This window comes from Bos grunniens, chromosome 4 (assembly GCF_055505025.1).
Source record: "Bos grunniens cultivar Pamir isolate PY7600 chromosome 4, Bosgru_T2T1.0, whole genome shotgun sequence".
NCBI classification, from domain to species: domain Eukaryota; kingdom Metazoa; phylum Chordata; class Mammalia; order Artiodactyla; family Bovidae; genus Bos; species Bos grunniens.
Genome location: NC_141168.1, coordinates 39,000,343 through 39,019,121, shown reverse-complemented (window position 1 = coordinate 39,019,121; position 18,779 = coordinate 39,000,343). Strand labels below are relative to the sequence as shown.

General features: G+C 39.8%; 1 protein-coding gene across 5 annotated transcripts in view; it reads right to left on the bottom strand.

Moving 5' to 3' along the window:
• Positions 1–18,079, bottom strand: part of RALA (RAS like proto-oncogene A) — a 58,677-nt gene extending 40,598 nt beyond the window's left edge. For 2 of the 5 annotated variants that reach the window (XM_086395988.1, XM_086395984.1), the window contains exons 1-2: positions 17,864–18,079; positions 3,170–3,271 (exon numbers count right to left, since the gene is read on the bottom strand). The gene's annotated coding sequence lies outside the window, so the exon portion shown is untranslated. Of the gene's footprint in view, positions 1–3,169; positions 3,272–15,542; positions 15,597–17,863 lie in introns of those variants that run through there. The other 3 variants (XM_086395989.1, XM_086395986.1, XM_086395985.1) reach the window with 2 other exon arrangements.
• Between the last annotated feature and the right edge of the window lie 700 nt (positions 18,080–18,779).

Here is an 18,779-nt window from a genome sequence, read left to right as displayed (position 1 = left end):
AAGTTGCTCACTCTATATCACTTGAACACCTCTGCATTTATTTTCAACAAATGAGGACAAGCATCTACAAATCATAATGCAGCCACCATAACTGGGAAATCAGCATGAACACATTTCTACCAGAGACTCCTCAGACCTTATCCAAGATTCTGCACTGGATTAGAATCATGCACTGCATTTAATAGTCATATCTCTTTGGTCACCTTCAGTTTAGAAGAATTCCTAATATTTTCTCTGACTTTCATTAAGTTGGGAATTTTAAAGATTACTGACCAATTTTTTCACAGAATGTCCCTTAAGTGAATTATATGATGATCAGATTCAGGTTATGCATCTCTGGCAGGAAGAACAAAAAAGTGATGCTGTTTTTTTTCTGCCTTCATCTCTTTTTAATAGGTTTCATTTTTTTAGAACAGTTCAGGTTCATAGCAAAATGCTTCTTTGTATATAAACTTGCACTGGGACATAGTAATTCCAAATTATTTATGTATTATCTATGGCTGCCTTCTATTTACAGTGGCTAAGGTGTGTACTATAACGGACCATTTGGCCTGCAAAGCCTACAACATTTAACACTTGGCGCCTTATGAAAATATTGCTGACTCTTATTATATTGACTAAGAAGACTTATTAGAAAGCTATAAAGACAGTGTGGTATTAGTGAATGGATACAGGAAGAGTTGATAAGCTTGTAATATGCCCACTTTACATCTCACCTGAATACCAATTTGAAAATTCCTAACCTGTTTAAATCTACAGTTTCACTGGATTTTGAATACACTGATTAAACACACACACACACACACACACACACACACACACACACACACAAAGGGAAGACATTCTGATGAGTTTGTAAGAACTGACATCAGGGGAAAAGAAAATAAGCAAGACAAACTTCATTAAAAATCTGTCATTAACTGCTGGATGAAACTGAAAACTGAGGCGCATTACCAAGGAAACCCATCCAACAACACAGTTCTCCCATTCTAATCTATATACTTTATAAAGCATTGATTTCAACTATGACAGCCATACAACAAATACAAAACAAACTCAACCCTAAAACCAGGCCTTTGAATCACGAAGTGTTAATAACCTCCACCAGAAAGAAGCCCCATGTGTGTAGGGGTGCTTGTATATATTATGGTCTGGCATCATCTGGAAGAGAGCTGAGCCAATTTATTTCTTACTTAATTTTTCCAGCTTTATTGAAATATAATTGACAGTACACTTATATACAAAGTATACAATATGATCATTTAATACACTGATTACTTTTATGAATGAACCAAGTCTTTTAAAAGCTGTAATGAAGTATTCAATTATACTGCTCTCACTAAACAATATTTTAGTGCAAAGTATTTTTTTAACTACAAAGAATAAAACATTTTCATTTAAAATAGTTAATAAAGTCTGTTATTTTTCAATTTGTATTTACAGTTTATGGCACACATCATATAATTGCACAGTAACACATGTACATGATTTGAAAGTAAATATACACATGAGAGTTTCCAGAACTCTGTACCGATGGAGGTACACGATCAAAAAGAGATTACTCCTCTGCAGGAGAGGTACTCAAAGCATAACTAGTTCAAGAATAGGAAAGAACCAATTTTACAGTATACATTTAGAAACTCAAAGAGGAACTTGACAGTAATTTTATGTTTGTTCAACTTAATTTTTAAAATGGGCTTGTTTTCTGTCTTCTTAAATTTTCATTTTTCTAGTATTTTATTTTTTACTATATTTTACAAAAGTATCAGTCTGCTGTATACAGAAAACTTAAAAAATAGACCTTTATCAGAGATTATTTCAGAAGCACTGCTGCAGAGAACACTCAAAAGGCAAACTTGATCATGATGCTTCCTAAAATTTTCCAATGGCTCCCCAGAGGCCTGAAATGAGGGGCTTTAAGATCTGCCCACAACTCTCCCAGTCCTCTCTGCCCTGGGCCCTTTCTGGAACACCCCTCAGGAATACACCACACTCGCTCTAAAGTACACGGCATGAATTTTATTCCCTAGTTCTGAACACTCGATGTCCAACTCAATGTGATTCATCTCCTTTATCAAAGTCCTGTTCATCCTCCTGTGGTCACTTCTGGGGAGTGCTCCCTGTTGCTTCAGTGGGGGTTAAGTGCCTTCCCTCATGTGTGTCTAGCACAGTGCCTGGCACACAACAGTGCTTTTCACTCAATAAATATTTTATTAAACAAAACTTATGTTCAATATTCAATATACCTGTCTCCCCCAAAATGTTCTATACTTCTATTCCAAACTTTACACTGTAGTGAGAATAAATGGATGTCTATGAGCTTCAAATATTAAAAAAAAAAAAAAAAAAAACTATAATTTCTAAAGAAAAAAAACTCTCAATTACTGTCTTTCTTCTCTTTTTCACTTCATTTATGAGACCATTTTTGCCATCATGTCCCAGTTTTGGAATGAAGAAAACACACATTAGTAACAAATTTCATCTCAAAATTACTTTCATATGACTGCCTTAAAAGGGAATGTTTCTTTTTGAACCCATCTGCTCGATTGTGACACTGTGACACAGATTTCAAACAGAGGTTTATTGACTAATATAACAAAAATAACCTACAAAAAGGAAATTTATCTTCTATTTGTCCTTGGCCTAAGAGCTTTATTGTAACTGATACTACTTTATACTGACATTAAGTTGAAAACGAATTCTGACCCAAATGATGTTACAATTATAATCAAAAAATCACTTCATGTTTTTAAGATTTAAGGAAACCTGGTCATATCATACTTCTTGATTTATCAGTAAAGAAACAGCAAAAGGCAATCCATAAGCAGAAACAGTTTCCTACATTTTGCACGAATCTGTCAGATAATGACATACATTCTACACTGCACAACAACACTGTTCTTAAGATGTTACTAAAATTTCACTAAGAACACAGATAAGCTTACTATCTTACAGTTCTCTACGGCAGTAATGCTCTGATAAGGATTACTCCTGAGTTTTAAACAACCAAAAAAAGACCCTATAAATATTCCGGACTGTACATTTTAACTAGTCTTTTTTGATTGAAGAACACATTGTCGATATTTGTATCAAAGCTTTAAAGATGTAATAAAATTAGATACAGTTTAAACTCATAAGAATAACAAAGAGTAGTTATTTCACTACTTACATTGAAAGAACAACCAAATGGACAGCTGGGATTTGGAGGAAAATGAGATGAAGGCTGAAACTAAAGTATTTCTGGAGTAATACAATCTTCTTCCTTTACTTCCTAATTTAAGAAAAAAGCAAGCAACGGTTAACTAGATAATCTTAAAAGTATTCACATATATTTTTATTTAAAACTTTAAGTTATGTTTCACTTAGTCTAGTAACAGCATTCTCTAAATACTTAGTAACTGACAGCACGGGACGTGGACCAGTCAAGTTGTGATAAACCTTAACACATCCACGATGGGAAAACCCTGGGAATTCAATCAAAGCTATAAAAGATAAAGTTCAGCTCCCCAAATCATCAAAGAGCCATATCTCCTGTTTACCAAGTATACTTAACACTCAATATACACACACCTGGTGCAGTGGTAAAGAACCTGTCTGCCAATGCAGGCGATGCGAGAGACATGGGTTTAGTCCCTAGGTTGGCAAGATCCCCTGGAGTAGGAAAATGGCGACCCACTCCAGTATTCTTGCCTGGAAAATCCCATGGAGAGAGGAGCCTGGTGGGCTACAGTCCACAGGATTGCAAAGAGTCGGACACAACTAAGCACACACACACACATGTATACGCACATCAAAAAATAATAGTAATAACCATGAGAATTTCTCAACAAGCCAGTAATCAAAATAAGCAACTGAGCCATCAGAAGCAGTATTTGGATAGGATGATATTTTAATTTCTGAGTTGTATTTGACAAAAATTGAGTTCAGAATTTCATGTCAAACAAATTCTTCAACTTAACTGAACAGTTAAAATTTTTTTTCTTGATAACCCAGAATCATAATGATCAACTATTACCCTGTTCTCAGAGGTGACTATGAATTTAGGGCAGTTTTCCCTAGATTCAATAGCTCTGGAAGATGGAACTCTAAATTCTAATGCCACGCTGTAGTCTTTCTTTCTGCCTCATCCTTTCACAGTTGTCCCTCACTGATCACTAACTGCCTACGTGCCTTCAGAGCACCTCTCCATCCCCAAAAACTGTCTGGAAGTAAATTACCAGGCTTATTGCACTAGATATAAAACAAGAATAAGTAGGTTCTGAAAGACTTATTACTATGCTCTTGAGCACTGGACACATAATAGCCTTTAGCATTAGGACCTTACCTTTCTACTTTGGATGTTCAAAGGTATCTCCACCCCCCACCCTGTATGTTTTGAAACCTTACTTTCTAATTCTCAATGGGGAGCATCTTCTACCTCATAGGGTTGTGTTTGGAAGATTAAATGGAAATAATGAATCTGAAGTGTTTGGGTGAGGGCCTGGCCATGGAAGGAAAACTACAAATTCCAGTCATTTCCTTCTCCCTAAGTACATTTCATATTTCAAGTTGTAAAGTTTGACCCCAGATAAGTGAATGTTGCTGTATTATTTTTAGAAACGTGTGACCAAGATGGTTAGGGAACTAACTAAATACATGAAGGATGTGTCTGAACAGGCAGATGCTTGGGAAGCTGGCAAGGGAGTTGCATGGCTGCCATCTTCAATTATTTGAAGACAGGTACATGTGAAAATGACTATTCTTGATTCTGTCAACAGATGCACTGTTTAACAGGGGCTCAAAAACATATTTGTGTGCTAAGTGCTTCTCCAGAGAAAAGAGGAATAAAGAGAAGCCATAAGGTAATAGACTACAGTTCAAAACAAGGATGGATTTTTAAATTAAGACATCCAGAAATAACACATATTTCCACAATACCACTACAAGTGGTTAAGCAATGGCTAGTGGCTAAGGAGTTTTTGAGGAGATTTTTGTAAACAGTGGAAGAATGATTAGCTGCCCTTTGAAGACCTGTTCTAACTCTGTAAGAGATGATACATTTTATACAGTCCAAAATCAGAAGCTCTTGTTTCTGCATTTATTTTCACACTAAAAATAACTCCTAAAGAATACTGGCAAAGTATAGACGCAACACAAGAGCCACAGTGTCCAAAATTATTTGCTTGACTTCATGATTGTACTTACATATCAGTTGTATGACTACTCAAGAGTTTAGATTAGAAATGCTCCGAGTGATGAAAAGTATTCTTTTTTGAGCAGGGAAATCACAACTGCATCAATAGCATCGTCACCATCACCATACACTCAATGTCATGAAAAGGAACTGGGAACAAGCCTTACTTTAGGAAAAAAAAAAAAAAAAACCGCTTTGAAGATGAATCATGTAACATATGGACACAGACAGAGCTTGAGAATCCAAGTAAATGAAAGAAGAGAGGAAGGAAACTAATTATAAAAATGCGTTTCAGCAATCTGTAGGAATGCAGGAACTCCAAGAGAGTTGGCTATAACCCCCACTCAGACAGCTAAAGAAAACTACATAAAAAAACACGCAAGAGAAGTACAGAAATATCAGCCACAATTATCAAGTTATCACTGTTAATGTAGGTCCTCCCCTCACTTCCATGGGAGAGATACCTGGAATGTTTTAGCTTAAACCAAATATCACCTGTGTTTGGTTAGGTAAGAAAAAGTGCTACTAGTAAAGGCTACTTTAATCAGCTAACAAATGTGATTTCCCCCTTAAACTTCAGATATTAATATCCTATTCATTACTTTTGGTTTAATTTCATAAAAGTGAGCAAAAAATGACCCGTTGCCCCTAAAGAGGCATTAAACACAGTTTGTCTGCCAGCACGCCCTCTTCTTGTGGGAACCATTCTCTCCTATTACAGTTACAATGGACTATATATACAGGCAGGACTACAAAGCAGGACAAGAGACACAGGCCGGCCAGAGTACTCTACTCCTTAAACAAGTGAGATAGACAGGCTCTTTGATGAATCTGGAGATGAATGTGGCTACCACACAGTCTGCCAGTACGAAAAAAGAAAGAAGCAGAGCTGGGGAAGGAGACAAAGCCTGCACACTTCTGTTGTGCTTAAGGTAGCCTAAACCAGATTTCTGACTCTGACAACTGAATGAATGCTAACGGTTTATAGGGTCTCTATTTGCTTCTTACAGCTTAGAAAGGAAGAGTTTCTCACTGCTTAATGGCAGAATGAAGATAAAGGGGTCTACGCTGTCTTTGATTAGTCTTTAATTAATCTAGTACTTCAGTACTAGACATGTGGAAGAATTATAAACAGAAGATTTAGCTTTTATTCCAACTCTCCAAAAAGCCCCATGGCAAATTAGAAAAATTAAGCAAGGCTTGTGGTTAACTTCATTACACTCTAGGAGAAAATCTTTGAAAATCACAGATCTTAAGGACCTGTATCCAGAACTCACAAAGAACTCTTAAGACACAATGAGAAAAATAATCCAATTTTTAAAAACTGGGCAAAAGATTTCAGTAGACACTTCACTAAAGAAAACAGGTGGAAGACTAATAATAAGCACATGCAAAGATACACTATCATTCACTAGAGAAATGCAAATTAAATTCTCAACAAGATACTTACTTATACCCAACAGAATGGCAATACATTTTTTTAAAACATGATTAACAATTGTTCATGAAGATGCAGAGAAACAAGAATTCTCAAATATTGCTGGTGGGAATGCAAAATGATGCATTAAACATACGGCTACCACACAACCTAGAGGTTTCACTCTACATTACCAATGAGAAATGAAAACGTATGTCCATTAAAGACTTCTACATGAATGTTCATAGCAGGATTATTCACAATAACCAAAAACGGTAAACAATCCAAATGTCCATCAACCAGTAAAAGGATAAGCAAAATGTAGTATATTCATAGAATGGGAATTAACTACAAAGGGGTATAAGAGATTTTATACTAAAGAGATGAATATGTTTTAAAACTGCATTATGGTAATGATTTATACAACTCAGTAAAGTTACTAAAAAATCACTGTAAATCTAAAATGGGTGAATTTATGGTATGTAAACTATGTCTCAAAAGTTACTTAGAAAAAGTGAAAAGAGGCTAGAGAAGTCAAAGTAAGCAAGCAGAAATTATGAACCTTGACTGGGTCCTGGTTCAGAAGGAGAAAAACAGCCATTTAAGATGATAGGAGACAATTAATGAAATCTGAACTTGGACTAGATATTAGATGATGTAACGAAATTATTGCCAATTTTCTTAAATATTACAATAGTATTATGGTAATACAGGAGAATGTCTTCATCTTCAGAAGATGTAAACTCAAGTACATAGAGGTGAAATTTCATGTCTCCAACCTTCTTTCAAACAACTCAGAAAAATAAAACCATCTACACTTAAAAAGGTAAAGCAAATGTAGCAAAACAATAACTGGTGAATATAAAGTGATTAGTAACTACTGGCTTTCAACACTGTACTCTTATTAACTTTTTTGTAAACTTTTCAAGGCAGCAAAGACCTACTGTATAGCCCAGGGAGCTATAGTCATTGTCCTGGGATAAACCATAATGGAAAAGAATATAAAAAAAGAAAGTGTCTGTGTGTGTGTGTATATATATATGAATTATTTTGCTGTACAGCAGAAATTAACACAACATTGAAAATCAACTACACTTCAATTAAAAAAAAGAAATCTTTCAAAGCACAAAGTTGGGGGAAAAGATTACTCATTTTATATTCTCTCTTTAAACATTGTTTTTATTGAGGTAATACTGGTTTACAACATTATATAAATTTCATCTGTACAACATATGTTTCTACTTCTATATCCTACAATGTGCTCACCAAGAATTTACTTTTCATCTGTCGCCATACAGCTTATCCCCTTTATCTATTTTGCCCTCACCCCTGCCCCTTCCCTTCTGATAACTAGTACTCTGTTCTCTGAATTCGCTTTAGTTTGGTTTCTTCACTTTTTTTTTCTTTTTATATTCCACAAGAGTAAAATCAAAAGATATTTATCTTTCTCTGACTTTAATGTTGTTACAGATGGCAAGATTTCATCTTTTTCATGGCTGAGTATTATCTTGTGGTGTATGTGTGTGTGACTGCATGTGTGTGTGTGTGTCTGTGTACACCACATCTTCTTTACCCATTCATCTGCTGATGGGCACTGAAGCTGTTTCTAAATCTTGACAATCATAAATGAGGCTGTGATGAACCTAGCAGTGCATACATGTTTTTGAATTCGTGTTTTCACATTGTTTGGATAAATACCCAGAAGTGGAACACCTAGATTATATGGTAGCTCTATTCTAGACTTTTTGAGGAGTGTCCATACTATTTTTGATAGTGGCTGCACCAAAAGACCGGAGAAGGCAATGGCACCCCACTCCAGTACTCTTGCCTGGAAAATCCCATGGATGGAGGAGCCTGGTAGGCTGCGGTCCATGAGGTGGCTAAGAGTCGGACACGACTGAGCAACTTCGACTTCTCACTTTCATGCACTGGAGAAGAAAATGGCAACCCATTCCAGTATTCTTGCCTGGAGAATCCCAGGGACAGAGGAGCCTAGTGGGCTGCTGTCTATGGGGTCGCAGAGTTGGACCCGACTGAAGCGACTTAGCAGCGGCAGTAGCAGCACCAAAAGACGCTTGTTCCTTGGAAGAAAAGCTATGACAAACCTAGAAAGCATATTAAAAAACGGAGAAATCTGTTGCCAACAAACCTTTGCTAACAAAGGTCCATATAGTCAAAGCTATGGTTTTTCCCGTAGTCAAGTATGGATGTAAGAGTTGGATCATAAAGAAGGCTGAGAGCCAAAGAACTGATGCTTTCGAGCTGTGGTGCTGGAAAAGACTCTTGAGGGTCCCTTGGACAGCAAGGAGATCAAACCAGTCAATCCTAAAGGAAATCAACCTTGAATACTCATTTGGAAAGACTGATGCTGAAGCTCCAATACTTTGGCCACCTCATGCAAAGGGTCAACTCATTGGAAAAGACCCTGATGCTGGTAAAGATTGAAAGCAAGAGGAGAAGGGGATGAAAGAGGATGAGATGGTTGGATGGCCTTACTGACTTGATGGACATGAAGTTTGGCAAACTCTGGGAGATGCTGAAGGACAGAGAAGCCTGGAGTGCTGCAGTCCACAGGTCGCAAAGAGTCAGACTCGACTTAGTGACTAAACAACAACCAACAATGTGTAAGGATCCCCTTTTTTCCCCGAATCCTTGCCAACACTTGTGGTTTCTTGCTTTTTTGATAAAAGTCATTCTAGCAGGTGTGATGGAGAAGGCAATGGCATCCCACTCCAGTACTCTTGCCTGGAAAATCCAACGGACAGAGGAGCCTGGTAGGCTGCAGTCTATGGGGTTGCGAAGAGTTGGACACGACCAAGTGACTTCACTTTCACGCATTGGAGAAGGCAATGGCAACCCACTCCAGTGTTCTTGCCTGGAGAATCCCAGGGATGGCGGAGCCTGGTGGGCTGCCATCTCTGGGGTTGCACAGAGTCGGACACGACTGAAGCAACTTAGCAGCAGGTGTGAGGTGATATCTCACTGTGTTTTGATCTGCATGTCCCTAGTAACTGATGACACTGAACATCTTTTCATGGAGCACTCATTTTAAAATGCAAATGTAATAGGACTCACCAATATAGTTCACTGTGCATTTCAGAAAGAGGCAGAGATGAGTTATACTGTCATCTCTTTGGCTGATACAAAGATCAAATGAAATCACATACACAAAAGTGCTAAGTGTCAATTTTAAAAAATTTAGTCACTTACACTTTGTGCCTTCCTAGAACAGAAACACACAATTAAATCTAGCATCACATTTGATCACTCCTGTCTACAACTAGAGTTCCTCAATTTTGTAGTCAACACTGTACAAACAATTCTTCAAAGCACTGTCAGTGTTCAATATGAATAATTCCCTTTCACCACTCTAATTTGGGTATTTTGTCTTTCTACTCACTATACCACAATCTGTTAACAGTGTACTTTTAAACAATTTAGAGTTTTAATGGCTTAAATTCAGACACAGTAATGTAAGACAGGGATCCTGTTATGAATCAAAAGGACTGTTCACCTGGGAAGTTCAAACAAAAAGCACTGAATTAAACACTTTAAAAGTAAATTTATTGGTATGTGAATTATACCACATAAAATTGACAAATTCATTAAAAAAAAAACAAACCAGCCTCCCCATCCCCACCCCAATAAGCAAAGGACATAAAAAGACAGTTGATAGGATTAAAAAAAATCAATGACTAATGAATGTGCAAAAAGTTCAAACAGTTGTAACCAAATATATGTATATATATAAACTTTAACAAAACATAAGAACAAGGGTGGGTTTGATAATCTGGCCAAAGCAAAGGACAAGAAAAGATAGAGCAAATGGTCAAGCTTTATTTTATTCTGAGGGATCAAGAAAGCTCAGCAAATAAGAATAAATGAAGTAAGAGACATAGAGAATTATTTTAGTTGCAGTGTAGACACATGAAATAGGAGAGCTTAGAGACTGACAGGGTAGTAGTAAAGTTACGGATAGTCCAAGCGCTAAGAGACTAGGGCTGGTGTCCCAGAAACTTAGGATCTCAGAGGACAGGGAGTTTCTGTCACAGGAAAGTGTTTTAGGCAGAAAGATGAAGGAAGACGAAATGTCCTCAGACTAAAAAGATGGGGGCAGGGGAAATAAGGCAGAAAACAGAAAAGATCAGCCAACTGCAAGCCCAGATATCAGGGTAGCAGCATGTAGCAGAGGATGAGACCTGAGGATCTTCGGGGCAGGAGAGCCCCCAACCACCACCTGCCCAAGGTAGAACTGTGGATTAGGAGGCAACAAGACCCACAGATAAAAAGGCAACATAGATCCCAGGAAAAAGTGGAGACAGATGACTGGCCACAGACCAAGAGTACTCAGCTGGGGGGCGAGAGCTCCTCAACCTAGAGACCTACCAGCGTTTCTGGGACAACGAAGATGGACTTACAGGCCACAGACTGGGATTTGAGGGGACTTCTAGGGAAGCACAAGGGACAAGAAATTAATAAATATCCCATCACCCTGCACTCCTGGGAAAGGAAATAGAATGACTAAAACAGAAAATGAGATGTGGACTGCAAGTTCACAAAAAGGACCTAGACAATCTTGAAATTATAAGAATCTACAGAAAATATGCTACTTGAACTTTCTGGGTGAAGTAGATAGCAGTGAAATGAACGTGTTCTCCAGAACATGGGAGACTGAGCACTGGTAAGTGTCCATCGCTGCCATGGGAATGCAATGTGCCCAGGATCCCAGCATCTGATTCCACACCAACATATACCTCCAGCCAGAGGCCTAGAGCATTTACAAATGAATTCTGGAGGCCAAATGGACCCAGGCCCTACAAACTTGCCTACAATTACCCCATATCTGTGTACCATGGGCCACCCCATGGATTACTCATCTAATTACAAATCTGACTTGCCTTATTGACTAAGGACTTAAGCCATAATCACATCAATACAAGGTGAGCCTAATTCATCTGCTAGGCACAGAAACCACTTAAAGACCATGAAAGCCTAGAAGGAAGCTCTTAGATTTTCATAGACCTATGGCTGCTTTTAACCTGTGGCACCCATGACTCACTGAGTGAAGATTACAGTGGGGTTTGGAAGAATTATATGGAGAGGCAGGAACAGAACTCAGGAATGGTTGTATGAACTGGGAAACTAAGGATCAGTACCTCATCTCGACTGTCATTACACTTTGCTGCTGCCCACTAGGTAAGTCAAGCTTCCTGCCTCTTGTATCTATCGACATTAGTATCGCAGAAATAGTGAAGGACTGTAGTCATGGCAAGGAATTTCCAGTTAAATTAATATCCAATGTAATGTTTATCTTTGTACATGCACAGGGAAGATAATACAATGAACAATCAGCATCTCTATCAAAGACACTCTTAACACTACTATTTAACATAGTTCTGGAGATAGTAATCAATGCAATTAGATATGACAAACAGAAATATAAACACTGGAAAAGAAAAGGATAAAACCTTTATTTATAGGTGATATAACTATATATTGCAAAGAGTCAGACACAACTGAGTTACTGAACAACAAGTAACTGTATATCTGGGCCAAAGAGAAGCGATGATAAAATACAATGGATAAGAAAATTCTGTTTATAATAGTAACAACAAAAGACAAAATAAAAAATATGTAGGAATAGACATGAAATGTTCAAAACTTATGTAAAGTAAATATAAATCATTCTGCAGAGACAAAATAGTGGATGTAAGAAAATGAAAAGATTTCGCTTATTTAAGATTAAGGTGTTCCAACATCATCAAGAGATCAGTTCTAAGTTAAATAGTAAGTTTAGTGAGATCTCAATAAAAATAGTGAGCTTTTCAATGGACTTAGACAAACTGATGCTAGAGTTCAAATAAAAAAAATAAGACATGCAAGACTAGTAAAGCCCTACCAGATACTGAATCATATACAAAGCCTTTATGATTAAAACAGTGAAGTACTTACTGGTACAGGAATAGTCAGACATACAAAAGAATGAAACACACCCAATTACATATGGAAATCTAGCACATGATAAAGGGAGCAAAGTTTTTTCTTAAAAGTAGCATTAGAACAACTAGAAAGTCATGTGGAAAAGATAAAATTAGATCCATTCCTTACATCAAAACAGAAATATACTCCAAATGGATCACAGAACTGAATGCTCTCTATATTATAAATAAAACTGTTTTAGTACTGAAGAAAGCATGGCTAAATTCCTCTCTAACCTGTGGGTACCAAAAAGGCTCTCTATGACTAAAAATCTAGATGCAATAAATTTAATATATTTTATTACACAGAAACAAATTTTTGCAAGTCAAAAGAAAAAAAAAACAAACACACGTACCACTAGCAATGCCAAAAGATAACTGGGTAAAGTATCTGCAATACGTGGCAAAGCTAAATGACTAATATTCATAAATATAAAGAACTTTTAAACTCTGAGGAGAAAAGACCAAAATTTATTTAGAAAGTGAGCAAATAACGTGAACAACTTTAAACATACAAAGAAATGGCCCTTAAACATATGAAAAAATATTCAATTCACTTGTAATATGAGAAATACAAATTAAAACTACACTGAGATACCATTTCTCATCTTTCAGATTAGCAGAAGCTGCAGTACTCATATACCACAGGTAGGAATTCAAAATACTACAATCCTATAGAAGAAAAATTTGGCAAATCTAACAAATCTTACACATGCATTTACTCTGAAGATATGCTTTCACAGTACAAAGAAACAAAGATTAGCATTATAACATCATCTGTAATTGAAAGATACTAGATATTACTTGGGGTTTCCCTGGTGGCTCAGAGGTTAAAGCGTCTGCCTCCAATACAGGACACCTGGGTTCTATCCCTGGGTTGGGAAGATCCCCTGGAGGAGGAAATGGCAACCCACTCCAGTATTCCTGCTTGGAGAATCCCATGGACGGAGGAGCCTGGTAGGCCACAGTCCACAGGGTCGCAGAGTCGGACACGACTGAGCGACTTCACTTCACTTCAGATATTACTTGTAGTGTAGTGTGTTAGTACTCAGTCCTGTTCACATCTTTGTGACCCAATGGACTGTAGCCCCTCAGGCTCCTCTGTCCTCGGAATTCTCCAGGCAAGAATGGAGTGGGTTGCCATTCCCAACCGCGGGATCAAGCCCTGGTCTCCTGCATTCCAAGTAGATTCTTTACCATCTGAGCCACCAGGAATAAAGATGTCATTAAGAACTGAGGAAATTTGGGAACTTCTGACAAAGTCCTGTGCAGGCTTTTAAGAATGCATGGGTACGTGTAGTTATGAGGTTACTATAGACTGTGGTCAACAAAATTTATAATAGGCTAATGAAGGCACTGTCCATAGTAGTTTAAGGTAGATTTTATGGCAGATCACAAGGGGAGTAACTAGCCCAGTCTTGAAAGCTGTTTTTTTGCGTGTTGTTTTGAGGGATGGAGTTGAGAGAAAAAAAATCGAATCAAGATACAATTTTTGGAGAGGTATAAGTTAAACTTATATATGAAATTAAGGATAAAAGGAATTTGGATTTTTTTAATTAGCAAGAAGGAGGTGTCAAAGGGTTTTAAGCATGGGAATATCAAGACTGCTCTAACCCCCAAACTGTGGCAAAAAGACTGGGCGGGGAGACCCCAATCAGAGGCTGAAAGGCTGCTACAAGAATCCAGAATAGATCCAGATAGGGCAGCAGAACTAAAGCATCTGCAACCACTCAGTAGTGGGGCAGCCTCATTTTCAATGGATTACTATGCTAGCTTCTCAACTGCACAAGAAAGCAGAGATCCTGTGGTTTAAAGACTACAATTATGATCTATTTAGAAACTGGGGATCTTTGCCCCACCTTCACAGTGTATTTGGGGGTAGAAGTCATTTCATAATCTTGCTGTGTTTTATTCTCCAAGATGACATTGACAAACCCCAATATGTAGTTTCAATAAGTGAATTCTGCAATGAAACTGGATCCCAGACTTCAAAGAGATTATGTGTGTCAAGCATTATGTCCGTCTACTCAATCTGATACAGGACTCTAGTTGTGGTGTATTTAAGAATACTCATGTATTTTATGGAAGCCTGCTTTTTGGGTCAGAGAGAATACCCTCTGATGTTGAGAAATTAAGTTTTCACCTGCAGATGTAATAAGTCAAAGATGCAAATTCTTTTCTATAATTTATTCAAACATCTTTAAGAACTCAAAGCTTTAATTTTGTTTTTTCTATATTTTAACCAAATCCTTATGAGTGCAATAAAGTAGTAAGAAAGATGTTTCAGAGCTAAAGAAAACAAAACGAATAACTGTCACTAATGGGGGCTGGAGGATAAGTTCCCGTATCTCCTTCGGTCCAAGAAAGAGCTAAAAAACAAGATTTCAGGAAAGGTCACCACAAACAAGCCTCCAATAGTCTTCTCAAATAGGCACTATTCAGCTACTTGAAAGGTAAAAAGTAATCATCAAACACCAAAGTTGAGTTCCTAATAGTTTACTCTCCCAGGACATTTACATGAACAACACCCAACCATTTTTTCATCATGGCACATGCAGAAGGGGATGACATATGAAATACCATAAACAGATGACTGGCTGCTGTCTGAAGCCACCTGGCCAGGGTCAGTGGTTACCCCAGGCCCCATTTGATGGGCAAGAATACTGAGGAGATCAATATCTTTGCTTTCTTAAAGCTCAGCTAAATCAAAAATTGAATTTTTTCCCCCCAGTCTTTTAGGATTAATTGCAATAGCCAATGCTCTCAGCAATCATTACTTCAAAATCCAGATGATATTACTCACTAGTGGCCCAGCTTCCAGCAATTAACTTCATTTAGCCTTAGTAAACTATGGAAAAGTTACCTCCTGTAGTGTAGAGATTAAAAATAATACAAGTAAAGTTCTTATCACAGTGCTTGGCAGGCAATCAATGTAGGAGGACTGCTAGGGTTGTTAAAATAAGGGAAATCTGACCTCTGTATAGTGGTTATGTCACTGAGATAAGAAACTGCAGGCTTCGGTCTCCTTAGTGTCTAAAATGAAAAATTTCATAAAACAATGAAAACCATGAACCGTCTCCCTAATTCTTCAAAATCACAATCTTTTCCCCATGAATACTCACAGCCTCTTAATTCAATATTTTAAAAGTAACTGTCTTTGCAATCCATGTACATGTGCATATTACACTGGTACACACAGATACAAGAAGTGATACTGATATATTTATTTCTGTTCTGCAGAAGCTAAGCTTGGAAAACCAGTGCAGGACCAGACATGAAGAGAAAAGAAGGTATCAGCGCTTTTTTATCTGAACCTCACTACAGTGAAAATAATCCAACCATCCACAGGCAAAAATTATCTCCCTGCAAAAAGAGTAGACAACATTCTTTCCTATAATTAGCCCCCTTTCACTGAAAGCCCCGCAAAGAAAGTGTTGTATGAAGAATTACTTCAAAATAATTGATACAGATGACTGCACACTCAGCAGACACACTGGAGAACAGCATCTGGATCGCTGAAAAATCGTGTGAAAGTGGCTAATCGGTAAGTCATGTCAAGGTCATAACAAGAGAACTTGTTATGTCAGACTTCATGCACCCATGGGGAAAAAAAAAATGAGCCATTATAAGCAATTTTGCAATGTACCACACTATCCCACAGTGGTAACTCCCAATTCTCTCTGTTTGATTAAGATAGGGTATGGTTACAAACTCCAAACACAATTTACTATCACCAGGAAATCCTGATAATCCTGGGCAAAAAAAGCTCAAGTGTAAACATTTCCCACTGAATACAAGTTATTATAATACTCAATCACAACACCCCAAATATAATTTTAATCTTTCATGGTAGGATAGTTTTGGAAGGATGGCAAAGGATTCTTCTTGATTTGTCCTTTGACCATGCTAAAGAACGGAAAGACAAAGCAAAATCTGCATGTGCCCCCAAACTGAAACAAAAACACACAAAAAAACACCTTAGCCCAACAAAATAAATGACTACTAGAAGGCAACTGTGAGATCACCTACACATTCATTCACTCGGTGAAGAATTGTGTGAATAACTTCTATATTCTGGGCACATGCCATGTAAGCACAGGGATGAGAAAGACATGACTCTGACCCTGAAGAAATTCAAAAACTAAAAATAATGTTTTAAGAATCACAAGTCATTTTATAATATTGCATTAATAGAGACAAAAACGTAAGCTAATAAGACACACTGAAATACACTAATAAACATAAGCTAAGAGGAATACCTTTCCTTTAGTGGAAATGAGTTTACTAATGAAATGTGTTATTCAATATGTGGAGCATGATTAAAGTCGGAATTTATTTCCAGGACAAGAATTAACTCATGACACATATTTTATAACGATCCTCCCCCCCGCCTCCCCGCTCCCGACACAATTCGTAAATTAGGTGCTTTTTAGCTTGACAGGTAGGGCGTGGTCCTGGAGTTCTCAAACAACGTCAATGACACTTGGATGAGCTCTCACAAGTCTGGACATTCAGGTTCCCAAGAAAAGGCCAGTCAACTCCCTGATTCTCCCTAAACCTTGAAACAACACTGCCACCTCTCTGCGCCCTCACCTCCGCCCACTTACACACAGATACCCAGCCTGGAGCACACACATCACATCTTTCACTTTTGGAAAACCTTTAGAACGAACCACGGAGGAAACACCCCCTTGCTCAAAACACCCTTATCGCGTCCTCGTTTCAGAGGCTTGATTCCTGACTATTGGCTAAACCTGTGCAAGAGCCCTGGACCAGCTATTTAGTTCAGTGCGGACCATCTAATGACTTCAACCTGTAAAACCCGTTCCTTTAACTGGCACAAAACGCTACCAGAGATGTTTAAAAAGCAACTGCCCGCAAACAGACAAGGAGTGGAAGAAAGGGGAGGGGAGAGGGGCGGAGTGAGGCGCGGGGACTGCGGCGACGGGTCCCCCAGGTCGCGGGCACCGCCCAGGCGGGGACCTCGGCGCGGCGGGCCAGAGATGCAGGGTGACCTTCCGACGAGGCCAACTCAAAGGGGTGCCGGGCTCGGGGGACCCCGCCGCAACCGCCTGCTCTCGAGAGGTGCAATAGTCCGCACAGCGGCGAACACGGCGCCCCGGATTCCAGCTCGGGCTCGTCCCGCAGCTGGTTCCCGGGCAGAACGCGGGAGGTGCAATCTCGGCGTCCGGGCCCTGCGCCTGGGCCTCGGATCGCCGCCGCCCAGACACACCCCCGCCGCCCGGGCGGGCGGCCCCAACCCCTCCCGGGCCGGCCCGGGTGGGCACCGCTCACCTGCACCGCAAGCCGGTCAGCCGCCCCGTGGGCTCCGGAAGCCGCGGCTGAGCTGGCTCCAGCCGGACAATGCTCCGCTCTTGTAGTCTAGGAGGCTCCGCGCCGGGAGCGGCAAAAGGAAGAGTCCGACAGGAGGCGGTGGAGCCTGGGCGGCAGGAGGAGGTGGAGGAGGACTCCGGGCGCTCCGCTCTCGGGAGATCCACCCTCCTCCTGGCCGCTCTGCAGCAGCTGCCGCCGATCACTTCCGGGGCGCTGGGGAGTGGGGCGGAGCCGGCTGGGAAGCAACTTCCTGTCTGCTAGCTGAGAGGAGGGTGGGGGGCCGGGGCTGGAGAACAATGGCCGGAGGGCGCGGGCTCTCCTGTGTCCACTCTCTGAGTGTTGAGGGCGGGCTTCACGGCCTTTAGGGCGACTCCACCCCCGGCTCTCTGCGCCGGCGAGGTGAAGTCACCTCCCGGGGGCCCGGGAGTGGCCGCGGGCCTCGCTGAGTTTCCCGGATCTCGGCGCCACGACGTCCTTGTCTGTCTTCTGGGGACCAGGAGGGGGTTTTTGGAAGGAGGGGGAGAGCGGAGGCCGCCATCTTGCTTCTAGAGGGCAGCCCCTTCTCCCGGGGCGTCCTAGGGTGGAGGCAACTCTAATGTGACCGGGGTTTCCCGAATGGAGCCGGCGACGTGGCTCGTCGCGGGCCGAATCCCGGGAGATGAATCAGTCGCCTGCTCTGCCTGGAGGGTCTGGTGGCCGCCCTGGGCCTCCTTTCTCCTGCTGATCCCTAGAGAACTCTCATCGGCGGATAGCCTGGGATCCTTTCCTGAGGATTCCTGAGCCTCCTACGACACTGCGGCTCTGATGTCTTGGTGTGGCATTGAGATCAACCCGTAGCTTCATCGTGTAATTTGGGAACCTAAATTGGAAGTAGTTC